This window comes from Bos indicus, chromosome 10 (genome assembly GCF_029378745.1).
Source record: "Bos indicus isolate NIAB-ARS_2022 breed Sahiwal x Tharparkar chromosome 10, NIAB-ARS_B.indTharparkar_mat_pri_1.0, whole genome shotgun sequence".
NCBI lineage: Eukaryota > Metazoa > Chordata > Mammalia > Artiodactyla > Bovidae > Bos > Bos indicus.
In genome coordinates this window covers 57,151,421-57,171,708 of record NC_091769.1, presented here as the reverse complement: position 1 = coordinate 57,171,708, position 20,288 = coordinate 57,151,421, and the positions used below count along the sequence as shown (strand labels likewise).

Below are 20,288 nucleotides of genomic sequence, written 5' to 3'. Positions count from 1 at the left end.
TATGGCCATCTTCCATGCTATACATGAGATTTAGGAGCTCAGAAAAAATATCAGCTTGCAATGTTGCCTTAACATTGTATCTCCCCTTTGTTCAAAATCTCTGGAATAGGAGCAGGGAGGTTGAATACAGACTTATTGGTCCTAACCAACAAAGTTTACTGGAACCAAATATATTGATGTGGTGTTTTTTCCCCCACTAGAGCTGCCCTGATAAAATGTAGGTGTCATTTGAAAAGGGCATCATTTCCAATGAATTCTGAAAGTGTCACACAGGGTATTGATTGATCAGTCTTGCCATCAGCATGACTGGGGCCACTGTGGAGCTGTCCCTGTGATCCAATTTTCAGAGCTCACAGACATCTTCACTTCCTGGCAAATAGCATCAGCAAGTGGCAGGATGGAGGGGGCTGGAAGGTATGTGTATCTGTGCATGCAGGACAAGTCTGGCAGCAAGGTGGAAAGATTGAATGATTTTGTATCATGGTCTACTTGTGTAACCAGTACAATGTTGAAAGCTGCAAGTATTGCACCTCAAGCATCTTGGATGGTTAGGACTCTGCTTTATTTTCTTCAGCAAGCAACATTAATCCATGAATAAGTCAAAAGTAAGTTCTAATCAGTGGAGAATATCAATACCAACATTGGTGAAATCATTTTAAGGTAACATTAGTGTTTGCTTTTTGTCTTCAAGTTCATATTCACAATACAGAGATGAAAGAGAAGTATATGCCAAACTGTATTTCCTTTGCAGTACAAACCATATTTATCTTTAGTACAGGTGGTCCTGAAAATACCAAATATACAGTCTAGACAGGTGACTTCTAAGTGTGCCATTCCACTTGCTCTGGGATAGCATGTATGAATGGATGCACAGATGTATATGAGTAGGTAGGCCTACTTTGGCTCATGTCACAAAATGTGTGGAGGTTGGTTAAGTGCCCTTAGTAGGCAAGGTGTGATCTCTTTGAGGGCTTCCATTGTCTCCTTATAACCTGAAAGACTGAACCAAATGATTTCTCAAGTCCATTCCAACTTTGACATTGTAATATTTTTTTTTTTCATAGATTTTACTCAAGGACAGCAAGATTGAGGCTGCAGGACAGGGAGTGGTTTGAGCAGATTGAAGGTGGCAGAGGGCTCTCTGCCTCTTGGGAAAATAGTTTCCTGGTTTGTGAACACTAGACTACTTGACAAGAAAAATAAGCACCAAATTTGCAGCTGAGTGGGTCAACTTCAGAATACTTCTCTGGAGCTTCCTATTATTAACTTTAGGTTCTTTGGACCACAAGCCTGGGTGGGCCTGATGGTGCTGGAACCCTGCAGCCAGAAGAGTTGGACAAGAAGTTCTCATAGGAATTGCGAGCACTCTCCCTTCTGAACTGAAGGTCCCAAAGGACTTTGCTTCTTCTTAGCACTCTTACATGAGACTTTCAGGGAATACTGTGTTGGAGAACATACAAATGCATTTCTTTCCTCTTTTGTATAAGAGAAAAGCATGCTGTGATTTATTCATTCTAATTCTTATGCTCTTTCAATATTGTGGGCTTGCCACATTTGCGCCAATTTTCTCTTGCTTTTTGTATATTTGCTTATCCCAAATATGGACAGAAGAAGTTCTTTTAGTCTTAATTGTGTCCTTTCCTCAGTCTGGCAGTCTATGCCATCACGACCTCATAGGGCTGCTTGAAGTTTATGTGCAGCACTGCATTGAAAGCACTAGATCCTGCACAGGATGTGAAGTGTGTAACATTTGGATATTTTCAGTAGACTGCAAACACTTTAGAGACCAGATTGTACCTGTTCTTATTTGCATCCTCTTTATTCAGTAGTTTATGGAGTTTGATCAATGCTAGCTGAATAAAGAAATTAGTTCAAGACTTGATGCTGTAGCTCTTTTAAGCTACTTTACCATCTGGACTCTTAGAGGGGGTTCAGGGTAAAGCATTGATGTCAATATATTTGTTCTTGGCATGGGCTTCACTTGGACTTCTGGTTGTTTTTGTGGACAGTGTGTTCATGTGATGCTTGAATCTGATGATTATGATTATAAGAGAATACTAGGTAGACAATTCTGTCCAACAGTTGACTTAATCATGTTAAAGATATGCCTAGCTTCAACCTTTGTTCTCTTGCTGGGACACCTGGGCTTACAGTTCACTTTTGTTTGTTCTTGCAGCCTGATTTCCAGATATATGCAGGTCAATGGACTGACTCAGCCTGTCCTCCTGCCACACCCCCCTAGGAGCCTTTGTCATTGGTCAGCACTTTCTTCTGAAGGAGGTGGGCTCACCATCAGCCTGGGTGTGTGCGGTGGAAATCGGGACAATGATTCTGTCACAGGGGTGAGTGACATCTATGCTGGCACCATTCTAGATGACAGAACTGAGGGGCTACTTAATGAAGTACCCAGTCCAACAAGATGAAAAGTGAAAAAAAAATCAAATAATTATTATTCTATAGGGAGAAGTGAGAGCTGGAACCTGAGATGTCAGGTATGTTACCTGATATCTCAGGAATTTTATCCAATGACCCATCATAACTTTCATTTTATTAAATTTTATTTCAGGGGCTTCCCTGCTGGCTCAGTGGTAAAGAATCTGACTGCAAGGCAGGAGACTCCAGAGACACAGATTTGATCCCTGGGTCTGGAAGATCCCCTGGAGAAGGAAATGGCAACCCACTCCTGTATTCTTGCCTGGGAAATCCCATGGACAGAGGAGCCTAGTGGGCTACAGTCTATGGAGTTGCAAAAGGGTTGGACACAACTTAGCAACTAAACAAAAACAACAGCAATGATTTTATTTTGTTTTTTTTGTCTCTTCATGTTTATGGCCCCACTGTGCTATGTGGCATGTGGAATTTTAGTTCCCTGACCATGGATTGAACCTGTGCTTCCTGCGGTGGAAGCTCAAATTCTTAACCACTGGACCATCAAGGAATTTCCATAACTTTAAAATTTCAACAATTTAAGTTATTTTATCTATTTGGATGGAAAATATACTAAAATGTGAAGTTCAGTGGTATTTTTCTTAATTAGTTGATAGTAGTAATGGGTCTAGAATCCAGAATGTTTGACTGAAAGTCTTTTTCTACTGTACTACACAATCTCAAGGCACCTAGTCAGCCATGTCCTATTGTTGGTTTGCTGGATGCTCACTGATGAAAAGCTTTCTACTATTTATGGGAAGAAAAGTCCAGCTACTTTCAAAACAATTTTACCAAAGCAAATAGCCCAGTTCCCTATATAGACAATGTTCCATACATTGTCAATCAAAATGTGAAACTTGCATTGCATGTTTGAAAACCATCCTATATGATTTCAAAGACAAGTTATCATCCCACTTTTTGCAAGTTTTTATGTGTACTTTTGTTAGAAATATTATATATGCAAGTTGAAAGAACATTTGGGTGAGAAAATAATTATTTATAATTCCAACCTATCATTATTTCTGGCATTTAGGGAATTTCTTTCCAGTATATTTTTTTCTGCACTTATTTCTATTCACTTAGTTATAGTTATATGGTTGGTGATATTTGGTAGTCCTCTCCACTTAATATTCAAGTATAGAAATTTATTTTTATTATATATTCTTCACAGCCATTCGTGTTTTGTAGTGGTTCATTACTTTGAGTAACTATCCTACAACTCAAACAGTCCATATTTTTAAAATTTAGATTGTTTCCTCTTTTTATGCTATTTTTACGTATTCCTGCTATGAACCTCTTCAAGCATACATAGTTTTCATTATTTAAAGTTGTTTCTTTAGATCAAAAGGATGTTTTCATTCTAAAGACTATTGATATAAGCTGTTGAATTATTTTTTAAAATGGTTTTACCAACCATTTTACATAATACCTACCTCCATAATACCTACCTACATAATATTTATTTACCATATTTCACCAGTCTTAGGAATTATTATTAAAGTTTTTTTTGCTAGTTGGAAGGTAAAAAATGGTAACTTGTTTTGATTTGCATTTTTTATTTATTTTTGTCTTTCCTTACTTTGATTATCACTGGACTATTGAGTTCAATTAAATTAAAAGAAAGATTAAATACAAGTAATTAAAATTTTGTAATGCACCTATATGATTAAGTAAGCAAATGGAAACATAGGAAACTAGCTTATATTGGTCATGGGAGGTCTCTTGGACAATTGGTAGCTGTAAATGAAATGGGGAGATTTTTGGGGGGAGGAGAATTAAAATTGGGCTACTGGCATCTGAAATCACTCAATATACGTTCAGAATATTTCTAGAATTCTCAGGCTGGTTAACAGGCATTTAAAGGAGCCTTACCCTCCAATGTGTATATTTGAGCAATTTTGCTTTTGTAATAAAAATTTATTTCAAGCAAAACAAATTATTGTTTTTTGAGAAAATATATTTGTGAATAAATGTGACCTGCTTATCCAGTGTCCAGATCAATAAAATATTTTACTTATAAGATGCCATAGTCATCTTTCCATCTAATTACTCTCATGAGATAAATGATTCCTTTCACTGGAAGCTCCAAAGGCAGTGCAGTACTGTGGGATCTGGAGGTATGATTTGTAGATCCCATCTGAGATGGCTTGGAAGTAATTACTGCTAAGCATAGCCATGTGCTCTGCTTATAAGACACACCTTTGTTCCAATGATTTCTTTTGTTGCACTTTATGCTTGGTAGATGTGTAGTGTTTATAAGGATTTTGTGCTTTCTGTCTCTCCCTTGAATAAATTTGCTTCATAGGCACTTTCTTAACCTTACTCTGCTGATTAAAAAGCTTAAGAATCACATAGATTTCATGACTTCACAATGCTCATTCATGAAATTCCAGTAAGGAAGAGTGTGCTGGAAAGATTTTATTTTTCTAGAAGAGAAATTGGTACAATCAGAATGACTCAGAATTGAATTATAAATGATTTAAAGCTAATTGAATATTTCTTATTAAAAAACCAAGGGTGAGGAGGAAATCTCTTGTTTTTGGAAATAAGGTGCTTGCCTGTAATGGGATGTGACAGCAAACAGACAAAAGGGAAAAAAGAGTTTGTTGGTTTTCCTAACCCCCTTCTCATTGTTTGTTCCATGTTGGATTTAAGAACCAATTCAAGTAAGGTAGAGGAAAGAGGAACTCATAGGAAAGAATACGAATGAGTGAGGGATGGGTATTTCAGAGTTTGGGACACAATTTTTTTTTTTTTTTTTAAATGGGAAAAGGAAAGAAAAACAAGCAGACTTGACTGACTTACGGGAGCTGGGCACATTCACAACTGGTAAATTGTGCTCTTGCATGCTCTAATTCCTGCTGCACCCTGGACTGCTAACATGCCTTGATAAAAAGGAGAAAAGAAAGGAGGGAAAAAAATCCATGCGGGAGGCTGTGAGTGCACACAGAGTCTCTTCTGAGCTCCCTCCACAGGCAGACATGGATCAATAAATCAATAGGGAATGTTCACTGGCTGTAAAATGGGTAGAGAATCCAGCGTCAAGCTGCTCTAAGATGGATGGACAGTAGGCTTGCTGTCTGTCGAAAGGCCAGAGGTGGCTATCACCTTGAGATGAGATCAGTGACCAACAGCCTAACAACCCTCTGAACTCTGAGTCTATGATTGAGGACCTGGGCATGGCTTAAAAGAGTCCCAGTGCAACCCATGGTGACATCCCCTCTACTTTGTGCATCACTCCCAACACTCACACCTCTTGGCAGGGCTGAGGGTTTGCCATTTGGAGCCTGGCCAGTGCCTGCTCCTGGCCTGCTGTGCCCTGTCATTGAAGTAAAGGCTACAGGAGACTGAATCAGAAATTACTAGATGCCCTAGTGGTAGGAAGCATCGATCGGAAAGAGTAGGGATTTTCTGCACAACAGTTGGATTTTTCCTTTTATATAAAGGGGGTTTAACATAATACAGGCGGTGCTTTCACGGCGCAGCACTGTATGTTAACCCTTGCTTTCGTGGACTTAACCTAAAGCTACTATAAGGGTGGCTGCAGTTGGTCTCTCTGAAATTTGGAAAAGGGCTTTCTGTTCAGAAAGCATTGAGGTCAGGCCTGCCTGACTGTGCGGGGGCGGCCCTGCTGCCCTCATGGCTGTGCGGGGGCTCCATTGACGCAGCGGGTGGAGTTCTGTCAGAGGCTGCTTGGCCAGTGGGCTGCAGTGTTGGCTGGGTTTAGACAAAGAGCTGGGGACAGCCTGGCTTCAAGAGTCCCTGCTCCCTCGGCAGGCAGGGGATGGTGTGCTCCTTGTCTTCTCTGCGACCCCAGCTTAGTCTCACTTTTGAGGGCACAGGATTCCTAACCTCTTATAACAGAGACCAAATACTCACTTTGGGTTCAAACGCTATGCCATCAACCTCCTGCCTATTTCTCAGAATAAGGCTCCAGCTAGAAGGCACAGATGGCTCATCCTGGTAAATACATAAAATAAAAAAAAATTCTGTGTGATATTTCAGCTTATCATTCAGATAATGACCAATATTTGGCCATATGCCCAATGTACATATCATATTAATTTCTTCATTCTTTTATTCAATAAATGCCTTTTTATTTCCTACTATTTGCCATTCCTATGTGCTAGGCAACATGCAAAATGATCAAGAAAATAGAATCTTAGTTCTTGAGGAGTGAGAGATGAAAGCAGTTTATGAAACTTATGTTTCAAATATGTCTAGAAGCTCTCAATTATTTTCTTTTATTCTTTAAGGTTTTCTCATCATTTCTAAATGGAGAGAAAAGGCAATTTTGGGGGATAAATAGAAAAAGTAAAAGAAATAGATACGTCAGTAAATGAAGGCTGTATGGTACAATGGGAAAAGCATTGGATAGGATTCATTTACTCATTCACTCATTCATTCACTTATTCTACAATCGTGTATTGACTATTCTGTACCTGGAAAGTTACTGATAGTGGATAGTCCTGATGGAGAGTAGACAGTCAACACAGAATCTTAACAACAAATGTACAAATGTGTAGTGTACTATGAGGGGAGAAGGAGGAGGATATAATTTAGATGGAGGTGGAGGTCTGTGCAGGCTTTAAGTTGAGAGCTGAAGGAGGAAAAGGAGTTAGAGTGAAGAAAAGTGGGGATCTGGGCAGGGCCTCTCCTGGTCCCCATCCTGGTCCTGTTTCCACCAGATGTGTGACCATAGGCAAGACCTCTGTTACTCTGGGCCTGTGCATATCCATCTGTCAAATAAGGGACTTGGACTAGATAATTCATATGAAGCTTTTGGCTCTAAAGTGTTATAACTCTTTAGAAGGCTCCATTTACATGAAGACTATGTCCATTAGAAATAGCATTCTCAGGTGTGATGCAGAATATTTCCAAAATAATTCAGTTTTTATTGTATAGAATATCAGTGGAGCCAGTCATGTTAAAACAGGTAGTGCTATTTATCATGGCTTCTTGGCTTCTTTCAGTACAGTTCAGTTCAGTTCAGTCGCTCAGTCGTGTCTGACTCTTTGCGACCCCATGGACTATAGCATGCCAGGCTTCCCTATCCATCATCAACTCCTGGAGCTTACTCACACTCATGTCCATTGAGTCGATGATGCCATCTAACCATCTCACCCTCTGTCGTCCCCTTCTCCTCCCACCTTCAATCTTTCCCAGCATCAGGGTCTTTTCAAATGAGTCAGTTCTTCGCATCAGGTGGCCAAAGTATTGGAGTTTCAGCTTCAGCATCAGTCCTTCCAATGAATATTCAGGACTGATTTCCTTTATGATGGACTGGTTGGATCTCCTTGCAGTCCAAGGGAATCTCAAGAGTCTTCTCCAACACCACAGTTCAAAAGCACCAATTCTTTGGCACTCAGACCAGATGCCATGATCTTAGTTTTCTGAATGTTGAGCTTTAAGCCAACTTTTTCACTGTCCTCTTTCACTTTTATCAAGAGGCTCTTTAGTTTTTCTTCATTTTTCTGCCATAAGGGTGGTGTCATCTGCATATCTGAGGTAATTGATATTTCTCCTGGCAATCTTGATTCCAGCTTGTGCTTCATCCAACCAGCGTTTCTCATGATGTACTCTGCATATAAGTTAAATAAGCAGGGTGACAATATGTAGCCCATATCCAGTTCTAGCAGTTGCTTCTTGACCTGCATACAGATTTCTCAGGAGGCAGGTCAGGTGGTCTGGTATTCCCATATCTTTCAGAATTTTCCACAGTCTGTCGTGATCTACACAGTCAAAGGCCTTGGCATAGTCAATGAAACATAAATGGATGTTTTTCTGGAACTCTCATGCTTTTACAATGATCCAGTAGATGTTGGCAGTTGGATCTCTGATTCCTCTGCCTTTTCTAAAACCAGCCTGACCTTCTGGAAGTTCACGGTTCACATATGGCTGAATCCTGGCTTGGAGAATTTTGAGTATCACATTGCTAGCATGTGAGATGAGTGCAATTGTGTGATAGTTTGAGCATTCTTTGGCATTGCCTTTCTTTGGGATTGGAATGAAAACTGACCTTTTCCAGTCCTGTGGCCACTGCTGAGTTTTCCAAATTTGCTGGTGTATTGACTGCAGCACTTTCACAGCATCATCTTTCAGGATTTGAAATAGCTCAACTGGAATTCCATCACCTCCACTAGCTTTGTTCATAGTGATGCTTCCTAACGCCTACTTGACTTTGCATTCCAGGATATCTGGCTCTAGGTGACTGATCACACCATTGCGATTATCTGGGTCAGGAAGTTCTTTTTTGTGTAGTTCTGTGTATTCTTGGCCACTTCTTCTTAATATCTTCTGCTTCTGTTAGGTCCATACCATTTCTGTCCTTTATCGAGCCCATCTTTGCATGAAATGTTCCCTTGGTATCTCTAATTTTCTTGACGAGATATCTAGTCTTTCCCATTCTCTTGCTTTCCTCTATTTCTTTGCACTGATCACCGAGGAAGGCTTTCTTATCTCTCCTAGCTATTCTTTGGAACTCTGCATTCAAATGGGTATATCTTTCTTTTTCTCCTTTGCTTTTCACTTCTCTTCTTTTCGTAGCTATATATAAGGCCTCCTCAGACAGCCATTTTGCTTTTTTGCATTTCTTTTTCATGGAGATGGTCTTGATTTCTGTCTCCTGTACAATGTCACAAACCTCTGTCCATAGTTCTTCAGGCACTCTGTCTATCAGATCTAATCCCTTGAATCTATTTCTCACTTCCATGGTATAAAAGGAAGGGATTTGATTTTGGCTTCTTACTACGGCCCTAAAAATGATGGCCTAAGACTGGTCCAAACAACTCATGGCACCATGGAGAAAGACTGCTGTAGACTAGATTGTATATTATTTAGATGTGAGGTTGATTGCCACACTTCAATTTCTGGTTCAGTAAAGAAAAAAGTAGACAATAGCTTGCATTTAGAAACACTAACATTTGTCAATTCTTATGTGCCAGGTGTTGAACTCAATAGATGAGGGAGAAAATGATGAATCAGATTAGAATTTTGTCTTCACAGAACTATTTAGCTGAATTTGGGGGGAATATGTTGTATATGAAAATGGAAATAATTGGATATATTTCATTCATGTACACTAAATGTAGAGCTGATTCATAAAAAATTTAATAAAGGTGTCAGAACCTTGTTGCCTTGTTCTAGCCCATTATGGTTGCTCATCTCTACTTATCTCCTTATTTCCATAGATGGAGACACATTAGTTCAAGTTCAGACCTTGGCACACAATATTCTTAGTCTATTCACTGGTATAAATTATTGGCTTGCATCCCTGCCTAAAATCCTGGTATCTTGATCCTAAAAAGAGGTTTATGGATTGGGCCAGTTCCTATACATTGGTTAAGAATCAAGAAGATTCTCCACACAGGTGGAGAATGTACATATATGAGAAGCTGCTGAAAAAGTGCTTTTTGAACCAATGTCTGTCTCCTCTGGTTTCCCCCAGTTCCAGCTGATACAAGGTGTCACACACTCCAAATAACTCCCAGTCACAACCAATATTAAAGGTGGTGACCTGAGAACCCATAGTCCCAAGGAGATGATGATATTAGGAGGTCTACGCCAGGGTCTCTTGAGAAGGGTGATAAATGGAGTCACCTTGAAGTGTGTCCTGACTGACTTTGTGATGGCTGCTGGTATGTCTGAGAAGCTCTTTAAACATTGTCTCCTTTTAATCTAGGCTGTCTTTGATGTTGGGTGTTGCTAGAGTTATTCTACCAAACACAGGCTTTTCGATCGATTTTTCTTTTAGTTGTAGCTGATTTAGAAACTGCTCTTAGGTCTGTATCTGGGTAACCTGAGTGTTGCAGATGCCCCTGGCAAGGAGGCTCCTGAATTATCACTTAATTATCTGGAAAGCCCTCATCCCTTGGCCTTGCTGGTGCTTTCTTCTTGCAATCACCCCGGAAAAGCCTTCTGTTTCAGAGTTTGGGTTCTGGCTGTACAAAGACATGGGCTTAAATCCTGACTTTCTACTTATTAGTTCTGTGATCTTATAAAAGTTAATTTTTCTAAATCTCAATTTTCTTACCCAGAAAATTGGTTGTTGAGAAATTAATATTAAATTCTTGTTAAAATTAAGTGAGAATTTAATGAGATAATGTCTTTAAAGATTCTGGCAAATAGAACACACTGAAGAGTTATTAACTCATGTTATTATTATTATTAATAATATCAACTTTAGTTCAACTTATCTAGTTAGTCTTAGCTATCATGAAATTTGATCTATAATGAATTAGAGACCTGAGAATTGCACATGCCTCATATGTCCCTCCCAAGACCACTCTTGGACAGTGGATGAAACGTAGGGATTTTTTTCATGCTGAGCCTCTGTCAGTCTGCGTAATTATATCTCTGGCTTGACCCTCAGTTCTTTGTTAGTAAGTCATCCAATTCCTTCTTATATTTCATCACTTCGGATAGGCTTTGCCTAAATATATTCTTGATTACCACATTTTTTACCACTTTAGCCCCGCCCTCATCAAATATACTACTGTGTCTTCTTCAGGTTCCTTGAAGGCAGAGAAGAAGAAGCTCTAATAAGAAATGCAATGGTGTTTCCTGTTTCTGGTGAAACCATTACTCTCAGTACGTCCAGCCTAAGGGGCAAAGACGTGTCACTCCCCATTACCCTTCTCAAGGACTTTTGCATGAGGCATTGTCATCCTAAATCACTAAAGGTTATAACTGGAGTGTGAAAGCAGATTAACTTCCTATTGGTCAGCCTCTCCAACCTCACTCGAGCCTTGGGTCTCTTTCTATCTGTCCATCTCAGCCTCAATTGCCCTCTGTGTGTCTTGAACCATCCATGGCGTTCTACTGGCTTGTCAAGCATTTCCCAGCCCAGTTCCCTCCTTGTCAAAGGACCTGGACCCTGTGGCATTCACATTACAAGTTGCTGAGTCTTGTGAGTGTAACCCCCACAGTCAAAATCTAGCTATCTGATCCTTTATTCATCTTCTGCTTCTCCGAGGCCTTTTCCACATTGATGTTTTAGATGCATTCTTTTATACTCAGTCTTTACCCACTCCTAGCAGGGTGGGCAACCTCTGTAACTTCTTTATAGCAAAACTGGAGATGATCTGATCTTATGTGAGCTCACAGTCCCTATTTCTCTCTGCCTCAGAACATTGTACCCATTCATTTTTCTTTCAGACTCAGAAATGCTGTGTCTTCCCTTTTCTCTGGATTCCATCCTCTGCTCTCCCCACTGGGAGACCCATCTTAGGCATCCTGCTGCTGCTGCTGCTAAGTCGCTTCAGTTGTGTCCGACTCTGTGCAACCCCACAGACGGCAGCTCACCAGGGTCCCCCATCCCTGGGATTCTCCAGGCAAGAACACAGAGTGGGTTGCCATTTCCTTCTCTCATCTTCAGTCTTCCTCTCCCCATTGTCTGATTCTTTTCTACCTTCAGATACCCACATCACTTACTCTAAACATTTGAAAAACAAAAAGGAACCTTCCCATCCTCCCCCTAAAATATCTCCCCCCTAAAGTCCTGGGCTGGACTTGTTGCCTGCACAGACCTCCTTTTGAATTGTTTTCTGCCTTGAAACTTGCTCTGGATGTTTGTTTTGCTGTAATTTTGCCTCATTGGAAAAAAAAAAAGATGAGGATACATAATGCTTTCCTTGGGCCTGTAATCTCCTGGGCTGTCACAGCTGATCTCTAAGTCTGATTGATTCTTTGTTCACAGTCTTTTATAATCTGTCTCTGTTGTCTATTTCTGCTTCTTTCCTCTTCCCCTGGTCCAGGTCTTTATAACCTGAAACCTGGGATATTGCCTGAGCTTTCTAACCTATCTCTCCACTTGAGGTCACTTTTAAGTAGCTGGTAGATATATCTTAGTAAAACAGCATTCTGGCCAAGCCACACATCTGTTAACAAATTAAGGATATGGAACATACCTCAACATAATAAAAGCTATATATGACAAACCCACAGCAAACATTATCCTCAATGGTGAAAAATTGAAAGCATTTCCCCTAAAGTCAGGAACAAGACAAGGGTGCCCACTTTCACCACTACTATTCAACATAGTTTTGGAAGTTTTGGCCACAGCAGTCAGAGCAGAAAAAGAAATAAAAGGAATCCAAATTGGAAAAGAAGAAGTGAAACTCTCACTGTTTGCAGATGACATGATCCTCTACATAGAAAACCCTAAAGACTCCACCAGAAAATTACTAGAGCTAATCAATGAATATAGTAAAGTTGCAGGATATAAAAATCAACACACAGAAATCCCTTGCATTCCTTTACACTAAAAATGAGAAAATAGAGAAATTAAGGAAACAATTCCATTCACCATTGCAATGAAAAGAATAAAATACTTAGGAATATATCCACCTAAAGAAACTAAAGACCTATATATAGAAAACTATAAAACACTGGTGAAAGAAATCAAAGAGGACACTAATTGATGGAGAAATATACTGTGTTCAATATAGTGAAAATGAGTATACTACCCAAAGCAATCTATAGATTCAATGCAATCCCTATCAAACTACCAACGGTATTTTTCACAGAGCTAGAACAAATAATTTCACAATTTGTATGGAAATACAAAAAACCTCAAATAGCCAAAGCAATCTTGAGAAAGAAGAATGGAACTGGAGGAACCAACCTGCTTGACTTCAGGCTCTACTACAAAGCCACAGTCATCAAGACAGTATGGTACTGGCACAAAGACAGAAATATAAATCAATGGAACAAAATAGAAAGCCCAGAGATAAATCCACGCACCTATGGACACCTTATCTTTGACAAAGGAGGCAAGAATATACAGTGGAGAAAAGACAATCTCTTTAACAAGTGGTGCTGGGAAAACTGGTCAACCACTTGTAAAAGAATGAAACTAGAACCCTTTCTAACACCATACACAAAAATAAACTCAAAATGGAATAAAGATATAAACATAAGACCAGAAACTATAAAACTCTTAGAGGAAAGCATAGGCAAAACACTCTCCGACATACATCACAGCAGGATCCTCTATGACCCACCTCCCAGAATATTGGAAATAGAAGCAAAAATAAACAAATGGGACCTAATTAAAATTAAAAGCTTTTGCACAACAAAGGAAACTATAAGCAAGGTGAAAAGACAGCCTTCAGAATGGGAGAAAATAATAGCAAATGAAGCAACTGACAAACAACTAATCTCAAAAATATACAAGCAACTCCTACAGCTCAATTCCAGAAAAATAAACAACCCAGTCAGAAAATGGGCCAAAGAACTAAACAGACATTTCTCCAAAGAAGACATACAGATGGCTAACAAACATATGAAAAGATGCTCAACATCACTCATTATCAGAGAAATGCAAATCAAAACCACTATGAGGTACCATATCACGCCAGTCAGAATGGCTGCTATCCAAAAGTCTACAAGCAATAAATGCTGGAGAGGGTGTGGAGAAAAGGGAACCCTCTTACACTGTTGGTGGGAATGCAAATTAGTACAGCCACTATGGAGAACAGTGTGGAGATTCCTTAAAAAAACTGGAAATAGAACTGCCTTATAACCCAGCAATCCCACTGCTGGGCATACACACTGAGGAAACCAGAAGGGAAAGAGACACATGTACCCCAATGTTCATCACAGCACTGTTTATAATAGCCAGGACATGGAAGCAACCTAGATGTCCATCAGCAGATGAGTGGATAAGAAAGCAGTGGTACATATACACAATGGAGTATTACTCAGCCATTAAAAAGAATACATTTGAATCAGTTCTAATGAGGTAGATGAAACTGGAGCCTATTATACAGAGTGAAGTAAGCCAGAAAGAAAAACACCAATATAGTATACTAACGCATATATATGGAATTTAGAAAGATGGTAATGATAACCCTGTATGCAAGACAGCAAAAGAGACACAGATGTATAGAACAGTTTTTTAGATTCTGCGGGAGAGGGAGAGGGTGGGATGATTTGGGAGAATGGCATTGAAATATGTATGATATCATATGTGAAATGAATCGCCAGTCCAGGTTCGATGCATGATACAGGATGCTCGGGGCTGGTGCACTGGGATGACCCAGAGGGAGGGTATGGGGAGGGAGGTGGGAGGGGCGTTCAGGATGGGGAACATGTGTACACCCATGGTGGATTCATGTTGATGTATGGCAAAACCAATACAATATTTTAAAGTAAAAAAAACCAGACACACACACACAATAAAAAAAAAAAACAAAACCAAATTAAGGATAGTCATATATCACCCACAGAACAAAATTCAAAAATCTAAGCTTCCACAGGCAGAACCACCTAGAATCAGACCAAGTCTCTTTATAATCTCTTATTTTTTAGAGATTCAAGTCTATCCCAACTAATTGTCACTGAAAGCCCACCTCATTACTCCCAGTATTCATATCATTATTGTCTTAACTCCCTTTTGAAATGAATTTCCTTTCTGTTTCCTCATGGAAAGCCCACATGTCCTTCTAGACCTATCTCTAGCAATACCTCTTCTTCAAGCTCTCTCCTGACTTTACCATGTAGACATACCCTCCCTCTCTTATCATTATACTTTGTGTTTCTAGGGCTCTCCTTCTCCCTCTGAGTAAAAAGGGAAGTTTAAGGACTTTATCAGGGAATTTTAAGTAAAATTTATTGGGGCTAAAAATCTCCATTTCTCTATGCACACATCTAGACTTAGACCATTTTCTCTCCATCCATTACTTCTTTTTTTTTTTTTTTAATACAAACAATACTGTTTTTTAGAAAAAATTCTAGAAATACAGATTGGTAAATGCAAAATATCTTGCAACACAGAGATGACCATTGTTAATATTTTGACATGTAAACTTTCCAGTTTCTTTCTGTAGCACATATTCTTATTCATTTGTCAAATATTTCTAGCATCTATGTGCGGAACACTAGGGATAAAATGACAAATCAGATACACATGAAGTCTGTCAGGTTGTGCTGATAATCTATTGTATATAGTATATAAAGATATATATCTGTATAAATATATAAATGTAAAATGCCTGGAAAATCCCATGGACGGAAGAGCCTGGTAGGCTGCAGTCCATGGGGTCGCGAAGAGTCAGACACGACTGAGCAACTTCACTTTCACTTTTCACTTTCATGCATTGGAGAAGGAAATGGCAACCCACTCCAGTGTTCTTGCCTGCAGAATGCCAGGGATGGGGGAGCCTGGTGGGCTGCCGTCTATGGGGTCGCACAGAGTCGGACACGACTCAAGTGACTTAGTAGCAGTAGCAGCAGCAAAATGCGTATATATACATATATGTATAAAATACCTAAGCATACATACAATATATACATGAAATATCAGCATACATATTTTAAAAAGTTGAATTGTATTACATATGCTATTTTAAACTTTCTTTTAATAATACTGTATCATCAATATCTCAATTTCAATAAGTATACATATATGTTAGTATTTTTTCTTACCATCTTGATTATTTTTAAATGTAAAGTAGTGGTGACTATATACACCTTGTTGTGCAACAGATCTCTAGAAAATTTTCATCTTGAAGAACCAAACCTCTATACCCATTGAATAACACATCTTCTTTTCTTACTCCTCAAAGTCCCTAATAACCACCATTCTGCTTTTTGTTTCTGTTTGACTATTTTAGATATCTCACCTAAGAGGAATCACTCAATCTTGGACTTTGTGCAGCTAATTCACGTAACTTAGAATAATGTCCCCAAGCAGAGAAGGCAATGGCAACCCACTCCAGTACTCTTGCCTGGAAAATCCCATGGATGGAGGGGTCTGGTAGGCTACAGTCCATGGTGTTGCTAGGAGTCGGACATGACTGAAGTGACTTAGCAGCAGCAGCAGTGTCCCCAAGATTCATTCATGTTGTAGCATATGGCAGGATTTCCTTCTTTTTAAAGCCTGAATAATATTGTACAATAAATATACACATTTTCTTTACCCATTCATCTGTCAATGGACACTTATATTATCCAATTCTGTCACCTCTCGGATATTGTGAATAGTGTGCAATGAACATGGGTGTGCAAATATCTCCTGAAGATCCTGTCTTCAATTATTTTGGGTACATACAATAAGATTGTTAGATTATATGGTAATTCTATTTTTAATTTTTTGAGAAACCTCTTTACTGTTTTCCATAGCAGCCACATCATTTTACATTCTCAATGAGTATGCAAGGTTTCCAGATTATCTGCATTCTTGCTAGTATTTGTTATTTTCTGGGTTTTTTGTTGGGTTCGATCCCTGGGTTGGGAAGATCCCCTGGAGAAGGAATGGCAATCCACTCCAGTTCTATTGCCTGGAAAATCCCATGGACAGAGGAGCCTGGTAGGCTACAGTCTGTGGGGTTGCAAAGAATCGGACACGACGGAGTTTATTTTTTGTATTTTTGATAGTGACCATCCTACTGGATGTTAGGTGGTGAATTCAGCATGCTAGAATTTTGTTGAGGATATTTGTATCTATTTTCAGCAGGGATATTGGATTGCATTTTTTTTTTTTCTTATAATGTCTATCTGGCTTTAGTATCAGAGTAATGCTGGTCTTGTAAAATGAGTTTGTAAGTGTTCCCTTCTATTCAGTTTTTTGGAAGAGTTTGAGAAAGAAGGTATTAATTCTTCTTTAAATGTTTGGTAGAATTTACCAGTGAAGCTGTCTGGTCTAGGATTTTTCCTTTCTGGAGGATAGGGTTTGTTATTGAGTCAGTCCTCTCATTGTTGGTCTGTTCAGATGTTCTGTTTCTTCATGATTCAGTCTTGGTAGGTTGTATGTTTCTAGGAATTTATCCATTTCATCTGGGTTGTCCAACTTGTTGGTGTATAAGTGTTAATAGTAGTCAGTCTCTTATGATTCTTTATATTTCTGTAGCATCAGTTAAAATATCTTCTCTTCCATTTCTGATTTTTATCATTTGAATTCTCTTTTTTCTTAGGTAGTTTAGCTAAGGATTTGTTGATTTTGCTGATCTTTTAAAATAATCAGCTGTTTGTTTTTTCTGTGGTTTTTATATTCTCTATTTCATCTGTTTCTATTCTAATCTTTATTATTTCCTTCCATTTGCCAACTTTGAATTTATTTTGTTCTTCTTTTTTTAGTTCTTTACGGTGTAAATACATCATCTTTAAAAAAAAACAACAGATTATACTATCATGGGGATATGGTACAATTTATCAAGTTCTCTCTTGATTTAGAACACTTATTTAAATGCTGAAATATTACTAATCAGGGCTTTACAAAAGACTTACATGAACAAGTAAAACAAATCTTATTTCCCTGGCCAAACATGTGGGGAGCTGTACTCTGGAGAGCAGCTCATTCATTCTTCCTGCACAGGCTGCTGACCCTGGTTTTGATTGTTTGGTAGTCTTGATGTTGTATTTTAACTATCTGGGCCTCTGTGATGGAATAAAATAGAAGTCCAGTCACTCAAAATGCTCTAATTATACTCCACAAAAGGCAGCATTAAATTGCATGACAGAAAGCACCTGCTGCTTTGAGTGGAAAAAGTAGAAATAGTTGATATGAAATTTATAAGTTTTTTCCCCTTTGAGTGATGAAGGAATAGCCATAGCCATTGCTGCCTTCATTTCTTCACAGACAGGGATATTCCCCCAAGCAAGTGAAGTTTAAGTGTGGCTTCATGCCTGTGAAGTATCACTTTAGCCATCATGGATAAAGTACACGCTACGTGCCAGACATGACACTGAATACTGCAAGGACCGACAGATGAATGAGATGTGGGCCTCATTCTCTAAAAGCTTATGATCCAGTAAAGGGGTTGATTTGGATAAATAGAAACAAAATATGAAGTAGACTACCACTATCATAATGGAAGGTACAAAAAGATATGAAAGTCAGAGAGGAGAGAAATTAACTTCCCACAGACTGAATCAGGGAAACCTTCATGGAGGAGGTCAGAACTGAGCTGGGCTTGAAGGAATTATATTAATAGGTACAGGGAGGTGAGGGCACACCACATAGATGAAGTTGTAAAATCAAAGTCACAGGAATGGGGAAATGGGAGGGAGAATATGGCATCCTTGAAGAATGTAGAGAAGAATCTTAAGTGTCAAGTCAGTAGATCAGATTTTTGAGCGTGCTGCATAAGTGGTTTAGCTATACATTGAAACTTTGTGCTCCCTAATCTCCTTTCATAATATAAAATTGTTCCTGGGAAGTGGATGCAAAATCAATGATTATGTATCCTGGTCCCTGCACTGCCTGGCCATCTATGTAGCTCTCAGTTACATAATGTTAGTAGAAGTGATGTATATAGCATATCCAGGTTGAGATATTTAAGAACTGATTATATGTCTTATCCGCTCTCTATCTCTTTCAGTCTGCTGACTGGATATCAATGTCATGTACCTTGGAAGCTACATGTTGAAAATGGTAGGATCTCTTTAACTGCCTGGGTTCATGAGTGATAGCATAGAGCAGAGCACACATCCTTCACTCTCCTCCCACCTGGACCTGCGCTGAATGATTACATGATCAAGAAATAACCTTCTTCAGTGTTAATCCACTAAAACTTTGGGATTTGTATGTCCCAGATGTTGGCCTACCTTAAAATAATATATAGTCCATTCAAAGAAGTAATGGTAGTGGAAGCATGGGGATATAGTTTGGAACTGGTTTGCCCCAGGTGCTTTGCATCAAGAATGTGGACTCATGAGTGGAGGAGAGCGTCATGTACAAAGATACTTGGGTTTGTCCCTGGAGGTAAGAGGGGAACACTGCAGGCAGGAGGTCCAAATGAGCAGAGGCTCCTGTATCTACTGAGCATGATATGTGTGAGCAGGGCAGAGGGGCACTGGGATAAGAGTGTGCCCAAGGGCACAGTTCATGACCGGGAGCAAAAGTTATATGCCTGGAGAGGAAGCTGGGTCCATATGGTACAGTGCTATGAATGCTGGTATATGGAATGGGAATTTATTGGGTAGACAGCAAAGAGAGGATTTCTGAGTTGGGGTCATGATATGATGAAGCACCTAGGAAGCTTCAACTGAACCTTGAGGACCTCAAGAACAAAAGAGAGAAGCCAATATGTGTGAGAGAAGCCAGGTAGGATTTTTCACAATTTGGGTTTCAGGTAATATGTTCTCAGGGGAAGGTGGCGGGAATGGGAGTGGAAGGCACAGAGGGGTAACAGAGTATTGGGTGAGCTACTATGCCAAAGGGAATCTTCACTGCCCCTGGGGGAGTTGTTGTGATTTACCTGTGGATTCAGATCCTAGTTCTGCCACTCACTGGGCTGTTTTGAGGATGGAAAGAAGATATTTAATGTGTCTGAATGAAGTGTGTTGAGCAAGTGGCATCTATTGTTTATCACCAGGAGTAGAAGTGTGAGCACTTCTGTTCACTGTATTTTGGTATTAGTATTGTCAAGGAAGACACAACATAGTCAAGCACTGGGTAGAAAAATGCTTCACTCATATAGAAAAGCATTGGAGAAGGAAATGGGGACCCACTCCAGTGTTCTTGCCTGAAGAATCCCAGGGATGGGGGAGCCTGGTGGGCTGCCGTCTATGGGGTCGCACAGAGTCGAACATGACTGAAGCGACTTAGCAGCAGCAGCATATAGAAAAGAGACAGATAAGATCAGCTTTGGTAGTGTCAGTCCCCTATGGTCAGCAAGTCTTTCCTGGCACCTGATGCAGGGCCGTTGGCCTGTATGCACCCCTTTTGTTCTGTAACAAAAATCTCCATCCCCTTCCAGCAGGAGTGGGCTGGTCAGGTACCATCTGGTGTAAACCTTTAAGCAGAACAAACGAACACACATGGAGGCTGAATAAGGAAGAAGCCCAGCATAGGCTGTGAGTGACTTCTTATCTCTTGGTAAAGAAGTGCTCCAGGCCCAAGGAACACTGCCTGCACG

The 20,288-nt window shown here is 39.6% G+C and overlaps 1 long non-coding RNA gene across 1 annotated transcript in view; it reads left to right on the top strand.

Moving 5' to 3' along the window:
- Positions 1 to 2,101: 2,101 nt before the first annotated feature.
- The window catches only part of LOC139185265 (uncharacterized), a 165,782-nt gene continuing 147,595 nt past the window's right edge, over positions 2,102 to 20,288 (top strand). Inside the window, exons 1-2 of the long non-coding RNA XR_011568870.1 lie at positions 2,102 to 2,342; positions 18,750 to 18,802. This is a non-coding gene — a long non-coding RNA (uncharacterized lncRNA). The remainder of the gene's footprint in view (positions 2,343 to 18,749; positions 18,803 to 20,288) is intronic.